The sequence below is a fragment of the Pantherophis guttatus genome, chromosome 5, assembly GCF_059756535.1.
Source record: "Pantherophis guttatus breed Tessera chromosome 5, ASM5975653v1, whole genome shotgun sequence".
NCBI lineage: Eukaryota > Metazoa > Chordata > Lepidosauria > Squamata > Colubridae > Pantherophis > Pantherophis guttatus.
In genome coordinates this window covers 72,028,301-72,037,333 of record NC_142067.1, presented here as the reverse complement: position 1 = coordinate 72,037,333, position 9,033 = coordinate 72,028,301, and the positions used below count along the sequence as shown (strand labels likewise).

Sequence of the window (9,033 nt, the reverse complement as noted above, 5' to 3'; positions counted from 1 at the left end):
GTTCAATCACTGCATTTCAAGCCACGGTATTTACCACAGGAACCCTGATTGTAAAAAATATAAAATGGAAATTAAAAGCATGCTGATGGGAAGAATGAGAATCACTGAGGAATTCTTCTAATTTGATTATAATTGTGTTTCCCAGAAATTCCTTTGACTTTATTATACATATTTGCAAATCAGTAAGTTTAAACCTGCAGTCTTTCCTTTCTTTCTCCTTTATGTCTACTTCCCACATATATTTACTCATGTAGAAAGCATCCGGGTTTTTCTATCTATATCTAGATATTGAGGGTGGAGGATAGAGAGGAGAATGTGAATTTTCAAGTGTAAAATTTAGCAGAACAGTTTAACTTTCTAAACATCTGCAAATGGGTATATTTTGGTGAAGTAATTAAAATTCTTAATTAGGTACACCTTGCAGCTTCTGAATGTCTTCATTGGCAATAATGCAGCAAGAGTTTATTACCTGCTTTTAGAATTTGTAAAAGAAGGAAAGGGGCTTTTTTAAAAAAAAAAAAAATTGCTCCCACACCGTTCAGAGAGTTCACACAAAGAAGATCCCATGGCAACAGCAAGTCCCACAGTTTGCTTTATACAGAAACACACATATCCAAGAATAGATAATGCATCATCGCTTTTTAAAACAACCCTTCACTAGAGAAATTTCTGGAGGAAGGCTGCTTAGCTGATCAATGTCGAACTTCTACATCAAGCGTTTCCTCCCGACGTATTATCTTCGGTGTTCATTTCCATGTGATTGGATAGGGTGGGGCGGAGGACAAAGGACCTGTTATGATTATCTGTCCCCGAAACAAGTGGGTAGCAACGATTCTCTCTTTACTGTCCCTTTCCTCAACCCTTTTGCCTCTTCTCTCTGAAGGCTTTGCAGAGGCAATCTGGTGTGGATTAGTTAGGACTGAATTATCCATTGGGTGGCACTAACAGTTTCTTTATGACTTGCAGCAAAGCAGAGAATGCATTCAGTCAAATGAACCGATTTTGTAGAAACACTGGAATCATTTATGCATTGCATTGCAGTTTCTGTTCGTCCTCTTTCGTTCTCTCCTGCTCCCTCTTTTTATCCCTCCTTTGTTGCCTGCATTAGATAGACTATTCAGAGTGGATTGACATTTTTTCTCATGCTTGTTCTTTTGGTTTGTTGATTTGTCATTTTCATCGAATATTATCATCATTCAAGGAAAACGGACAACTGTGGGGTTTCTCCTCCCTTCCGTTTTCCTTTTTTTTTTAAGAAGCCTTTTGCTGATCGAGAATTTTAGGACCCAGGAGACATCTTCTGAAACAGCAGGAGCTGCTTGCTTTCCACATAGCTGTATAGTGCAAGGAAAACCCCGTCGAATTCGTTATTGAAGGATACTTGGAATATACCCGGGATTCGGGCTTCTTATGGCTGTGCGGTTGCTTTGGAATTTTTACATGTGTTTCGAGAAATTTTGAAAAGGCTCCATGCTCATAACCCAGGACTTCCTTTCTTGTCCTTTCTTGTGCTCGTAGACTTCTTAGCTCATCGATCTTTTCGTCCTCTTCACCTGCTTCTAGCAAGCTTTTCCGCCTTCTTTTGCCTTTTATTTTCTCGGCTAATTTTAATTTGGGGTTCTCACCTGGATTGTACCATCGGTGAACAACCTGGCCACTTTGAGGACAAGCAGGAAGCAAATCTTGCAAGGGATCTCTAGCTCTACATGGAATTATCTGCTTGGATGGTGAATTTGGCGCTTGTAAATGGGCATCTCTTTTCCCTTCTTAATTGTTAGAATTAGGAAAAAAGAATCCAGAGGAGTTCTAAAACACCGTGGGTTCCGTGACTACGTATTGTGATGATCAGTACTAATCTTACTCACTGATACCGGGAGAAAATTTTTTACAAGACTGTGGTGGGTAAGATAACCTTCTCTTTCCTCCTTCCCCGCTTTCCCCAAACCTATGTAAAAACTAATCAGAGATATTGCTAAACTTGGCAGCTTGTGATTGAATTGCTACTTTCATGATTGCTGCATTTTACTTGCTTGTGTATGTGTGTCTGTGTTTATGTGTGTGTCACAGGGAGAAAGAGAGAATGCTCTATTATTAGTTCAGTAAAAGAACTGCAGTAGGTATTTTGGAGAGTGTATTTTGTGATAAATCAAAGCATGGGCAAGCCAACTCGCCACCTGAGATGGAAAATCAGCCTGTTTGCAGTCTGGGTAGACATTCTTTTAAGTCCTTTCCATCTTCTCTGTGTGACGTATTTTGGAATAGAACAAAATGTATAGCAGTCAGAAGAGCACTCCGTGATGGACCCTTTTTAATGTAAAATGGATTGTTTTATTTTCCCCCAAAGCTCTGTGCAGTGTTATCTTAGAACTGCACTAGACATTGACAGCTCTCTCTTTGATCAAGTTGCAGAAGTTTAAAGAGCCTAATCTGCATTCATTGGCATTATGAGGGAGTGGGAATTAATACTGGAGCCTGACATTGCTGGGAAATTTGACCAATGAACGCTTCTTTTCTTTAAAAAAGACACATACTATTTATGATGGTTCTCTGCTGCTTTGTAGTCCCCCTTTCTGGGAAAACATTGTCATTTCTTGTCCAAATAGTTATGACTTGATACCCTGACTCCCAGCCCACGTGCAAGAGAGCTGGAGATCAGTAAAAAGTGATATGACCTCAGCAGCTTTGCCCAAAGCTTACTGGGGCAAATGTATCCAGGGCCTTGGTAGATCAGAAAGACATCATAACTAATATTCCCTTGGTGCAAAGCAATATCCATTGCTCAACCTTTTTATGTAAATTCATTTTGATCAGAGGAAGAGAGGAAGGACTGTGGAAATCAATAGTGATGACGTGGTACAATACACTGCACTGCAATGCTAAACTTATACAGTGTGTGCTAGAATGTAGACTCCCATGTATGGTTAATGGTTCACTCTTAATGGATGTGGTGTAACATATATGCTGCTTGAAAAGGAAAATAGCTATAGCTGAGCACAATGAACTATTATGTAACTTCAATGCATCCAATAACATTTTTATTCTAGCTGTTAGTTGGGTTGATTTTGGAAGACTACTGATAAAGACAAACACAGCTAATCTGATATTGAGGGAAGTAAATAACTCCCATTCTCCCATCAGAGTTCCATCTGGGGTAATGCTATAAAAAAATAGAACATTACATTTATAACTCAACTACACCTCCTCTCAGGGCAATACATAAGAATGTTCAGTCACACGCAGAGAAACCTATAATCTGATCCATCAGTGCTGCACATTTCAGCAGACTTCAAGTTGACTGAAACTGAATAATCGGTGTAACCTCTCTTTTTTTTTTTTTGAGTTAAAGGTATCCCCCCCCCTTACCAAGTAAGACTCTAGTTAAGAAAAGTGTCCTACAATTATTTGATGTGGTGGTATACAAATTTGATAACTAACATTTATACATGTACGCGTGCACACACACACACACACGCACATGCATAGTTTGTCTTGATGGGAAGAAATATGCTTTAGAGCTTTGGTTGGTTATTAATTAAAAGCTTTCTGCAGAGGTTAAGCACAGAATCTTTTGTAATATAAGATTATGATAAGTGGCTCTCCTAAATTGTTGATAAATCTGAAAGTACATGAAATAAATAGCTAATTAACAACATAGTTTGAGGTCTCTAAATATCCCATGTAGACTAATTGTAATGTCCTCCTTTATGCAAAACAAATGACTAAAGATTATACAACGGGCACAAGAGACTGAAAAACAGCATCCACCTCAGGATGGTATATTCAATTCTAGAAACTTTGCAAATGATAAATTTTCATAGCAGCCTGGAATCACGTTTCTTTAAACATGTCTTTTGCACTTCTTTGTTTTAAAGTGGCTCCCTAGGTCTGTTTTTTTTTTTTTTTCTCTTTTTCCTAGAACAATCTGACAAATACATGAATACATTGAATACAGGTTAGGGACTGGAACCGATAGAACACACACACACAAACACACAGAAAATTAACTCCTGTTTCTATCCTTCAGGGGTCAGAATAACACTATGGCAAATCTTAAAGATTAGTATGCAATTTTGAAGGAATGTTCCTAGCATCAGAATTTTTCTCCTTCACACTTCACTATGTATATTCTAATTCTTGAATTACTTTAGGATTTTCTTGCACTGTTCCAACAGAACCACAGTTCTGTACAGAACCTTTTAGAAGCCTGTATATTGAAATGAAGAAGGATTCAAAAGAGCAGTTGTAGATGGGGCTAGGATGAATCTATATATAGTATATTTGAATCGTAAACTGATTTAATTGGAGTTCATAAACTAACTAGATATAGAAGTGGATTAAACTACCTTTAAATCACAATATCCATCTTGTTTCTTACATTTGTAATAAGAATCCAATATACTATTATATATTCTATTTGTAGCAACTTTATGTTGCTACAAAAAGTTAGTATAAAATGTAAATTATTGTTCTGATCACCAAATGTTTATATGAGATCTTAGTTGCTCAGGCTTACAAACACACATTTTGAAACTTATATTCGTTGAGTGAAAACTCAAGGCCAAGTAAACTGGTGATTTTTTAAAAAATAAGCAAGTTTATTTTCCTAATGTATAACTAATTTGGTTAATAAAGTTTGATCTCTAAATCACAGCTACCTGATTCATAGAAAATTCCCTTGAATAAATTTCTGATTAGATTATGGAGAAGAATCAGTTACTTTATATTGGAAATAATACCAATACAAGAGTAACATATTTGTAATAAGTAATCCACTTCTATACCTGGTTAGTTCATCAAGCTTGTTATTCAAATATATTGTATATAGATTCATCTTAGCCCCACCTACACAACTGCTTTCTTGAATCCTTCTTCATCTCAATATACTGGCTTCTAAAAGGTTCTGTACAGAACTGTGGTTCTGTTGAAACAGTGCAGGAAAAGTTTGACACTATTATAAAATACAGTTAATTATTGAAAATATGTCTGATTTTTAAATCTGCTTTGTAATAAAATGCTTTCTTTTTCAAACTGTTGTTTGTAACCAAGACAATCTCAGCACTTTTTTTATGACAAAGGACATAACTTGGATCAATATTTTTTCCCCTTAAAAAATCAAGTTGGTGGGTGGGACTCACATTATGAAGAACAACTATAGAACCATACTGTTTTCATAGCTACTGATAAGGGTTGTGTCGGGATTTTTATTCCTCTATAGATCTGGATTGGATTGCTATTTCTCATGTTAGGGATCAAAGAAAAGAGAAAGAAAATTTTAGTAAATCAAATTAGTAAACTATGCCTACACATGTAATCTTGTAATTCTACCATGTATATTGGGAATAAATCAATATAGTTACCAATTATGTATGTATTTGACTTTTGCAGTGCAATAAATTTAGACTAGAAATAGATCACATGTAATATGATATAATCAATGTCTTTATTGATTGGATGTGCTTTGATAAAGATTAGAGGATCCTGTTTCCATGTATGAATGTTCAGATGAGAAATAAATATAGCCTTTTTGAGTACAGTTTAATAATACAGAACCTTCTGATTCAGAAAAAACAGTGATCGTCCACAATTTTAAAGACCTGATGCTTTCTGTTGCCTTGCTTGTCTTGGTCTGCTGGCTAATTATCTACAATATAATTGTAAAATCTGGCTAATGAGTGTTGTAATATATTAATACTTTTCAATATGTGTGAATAATGTTGTATACACTAAATTGACACCCATCATCTTGTAATTTATTTCAAATGGGAGTTTAATACTGTAGTCACAGAAAGCTTTGTCATCGATAACAGAATGACTATATCTTACCAGAAATATATGAATAGTTTACTGGTTACTTCAGAATTCACACACTTTCAGTGCCAGAGAAAGATTGTATTAATGTGAAAACATTGATTGTTATCGGTTACGACAACACCATTTTAAAAATGTATGTTTTTCTTTTTAGTTTTATTCTCTGGATTTTACTAATAATCATCAAGCCTGATTACCTGAAAAATGTTCACTTATCATATTACATCAGTTTTCTAAACTTGATGCCCTCTTAATGCCTTAGGCTAAAATTCCAAAATTCTTTGACAGCACTAAAACAATATTGGCTAGAATTCTGGGAGCTGTAGTTACAAGGGTGAACCTTCATTAGATCGCACTGCCAATGTTGATAAATAGTTTTACTTCTAACTTGCAAGAACCTATGAATTGGCTGCAGATGCTAGTAAACATACACAAAAGAGAGATCAGAATGATCATAGAGCTATAACATTTCTTTTGTCAAGAAGAATTACAGTGTCTAAGGTTTTTTAGCTTGGGGGGAAAGAGTAAAGGGAGATGTGACAGATCATGTGTGGAGAGGGAAATGCGATGTGTGTATTCTCCTCTTAAAATGTTATAAAGCAAGGTCATCCATTAAAATAAAATGTTTAGGACAGAGGTATCAGACTTGATTTCATTGAGGGCCGCATCAGGTTGTGTTTGACCTCGAGGTGGTGGGGGGCATGGCCGGGGTGTGTGTGGTAGTGGGAGCCTTGCTGGGGTGGGCATGGCAGGGGTGGGCATGGTCAGCTTGACATCACTCATGTTGGGGGCACCTGTGGTGGCCTGGGTGGCCACCACAGACCTCCATTGTCTCCAGTGGAAGGCGAGACCAGGGAGAGCGCCGAACCCTTGTCATCCAGAGGAGCCTCCCCATCCCTCTCAGGCCATGCAGAGGACCCCCAGATGGCGGTGCAGGCTGTCCAGAGCCCTAGGTAGTGGAGGGCAAGCATCCAGCCCACCCCTCGAGCTCTCAGGGCACTGGGACCCTATAGCTCAGCCCAGCCCCGCTTCCCCAAGGCTGCTGCTGCTGTTCTTGCTCTCCTTGGCCAGGTTGTTCATGGTGTGTGAGGGAGGGCAAAGTGTCCATGCAAGGAGACCTGGCTTTGTAAACAAAGCATCCTCAGCTATAGGATGGGAGACCACCAGGAGAGGTCAGGAGGTGGAGGAGACAAGGGGATGGCGAAAGGGCAACAGGGGTCTGTAAGGTCGTGTCCTCATTTGAATTCTCCTTCAAGAAGAAGTCCAATTCTTTTCCCATCCATTCTATATACATTTTTTCTTTTATCACTTTTTGATTCATGATCTATCTTCCTCTTAGTTTAGGCCTTCATTTCCATTTTAGTATCAATAGACTATGATCTGCCCATATATTAGTTGCTATTTCTACTTCATCTATATTTTTAGTTAATTCCAATTCCATCCAAATTATATCTATTCTGAACCATGAATCATCTGGGTTAGAATAAAAAGTATATATTTTTTTTGTGGATTTTGTTCTCTCCAGATATTTTTTAGATTCAGCTCTTGCACCATATCAAAAAAAGTAGATAGTAGTATCTTCCTCTGTTTTTTATTTTTCCTCCCCGATTTATAATCTTGTTTTGGATCTATGACCGAATTAAAATCCCCCAATAAATAAATATTTTCACTCTCCAATTCTGCTATTTTTTAATGTAGTTTATAATAAATTTCCCCTTGTCTAGTATTTGGTGCGTAGATAGCCGCCAATATCATTTTTTTTGCTTATTGTTATCTCAATTAATAAAATTCTACCTCATCTGTGTAAATTTGTTTCAGTTGTAACCAATCTTTAATATATATAACTACTCAGGGGTGAAATGTAAAATTTGTTACTTCCGGTTCTGTGGGCGTGGCTTGGTGGGGGGGTTAATGTAACTGGGTGGGCGTGGCCAACTTTTTTTTTTTAACTTTTCAAACCATTTTTTCTAATGCTTTGAAAAGCCTCTGCCAGTGAGGCAACTCAACTGGGATCATCAGAGAAGCATTTTAAAAAATACCTCTCTGCCGATCAGACAACTCAGCTGGGAGTTGCCAGAGACTTTTCAAAGCATTTTTTTTACCACCTCTTCGGCCAAGAGGTTGCAGAAAAAAATGCTTTGAAAAGCCTCTGATGATCCCAGCTGAGCCGCGCGATCATCAGAGGCTTTTTTTTTAACTTTTAAAAGCATTTTTTCTTCGGAAAAGGTTGTAGAAAAAATGCTTTTAAAAGTAAAAAAAAAAGCCTCTGATGATCATGCGGCTCAGCTGAGCATGGTGGTGGTGGGGACCGCAGAGATTTTTGCTACCGGTTCTCGGAACCAACCGCTGCCATCGCTACCAGATCGAGCAATCCGGTCTGAACCGGGAGCATTTCACCCCTGTAACTACTCCTCTCTTTTTTTGTGGTGCAAGAGCTGAGTATAGTTTTCCTAATTTAGGGGCTTCCAATAGGTGTCCTTGTTGTCTTTTGATGTGGGTTTCTTGTAGGCATGTAATATCTGTGTTATGCTTTTATAATTTAGTAGAATTTGTCTCCTTTTGGCTAGAGAATTTAAACCATTGATGTTCATCGAAATTAATTTAATTTCTTTGTCCATTTACCTTCTACTGATGACCCTAGTTTCTTTTCCTTAAATTTGGTTCTATTTGTGTCCTTGACCTTGTCCCTATTCTTTCCTGTTGCTCTTTTTCAGTCTTCTCCTGTAATTCCGTTTCTGACTCCTTTCCTTCTTCCTGACTCTTATCATCTATCTTCTCCCCACTCTCCCTCTCTTCATCTATTGCTATACACTGTTCGTAAAACTCCCAGGCCTTATCTATTGTATCTAGTCTATTTTTTTTGTCTTGCCAGGTCACTAGCAAGCCTTCTGGGATAAGCCACTGAAACATGATTTTATATTTGATAAGTTGTGAGGAGAGAAAGTGGTAACTCCATCTTTGCTCCTTTACCCTCCTGGGTATTTGTTTAAAATCTCTTTCCCCTTATATGTCAATGTTGTATCTCGTGTTCTCCTGTAAATTTCGTCTCTAATTGTTCTTCTAGTAAATTGTATATGTACCTCCTGTGGCAATTTATTCCGCCGTGCATAATTAGTATGCACCCTATACAGCTCATCAATACCATGTTGCAACTCACTCTTATTCATCTTCAGACTACCAGCCAACAACTCTATCATAAGACTCAGGAGGTCTCTTCTTTATTTT

General features: G+C 37.6%; 1 protein-coding gene across 2 annotated transcripts in view; it reads left to right on the top strand.

Moving 5' to 3' along the window:
* Positions 1-795: 795 nt before the first annotated feature.
* Positions 796-9,033, top strand: part of IL1RAPL1 (interleukin 1 receptor accessory protein like 1) — a 2,053,286-nt gene continuing 2,045,048 nt past the window's right edge. The window contains exon 1 of one of the 2 annotated variants that reach the window (XM_087895235.1): positions 796-1,898. The gene's annotated coding sequence lies outside the window, so the exon portion shown is untranslated. Of the gene's footprint in view, positions 1,903-9,033 lie in introns of both variants that reach the window. The other variant, XM_087895234.1, reaches the window with a different exon arrangement.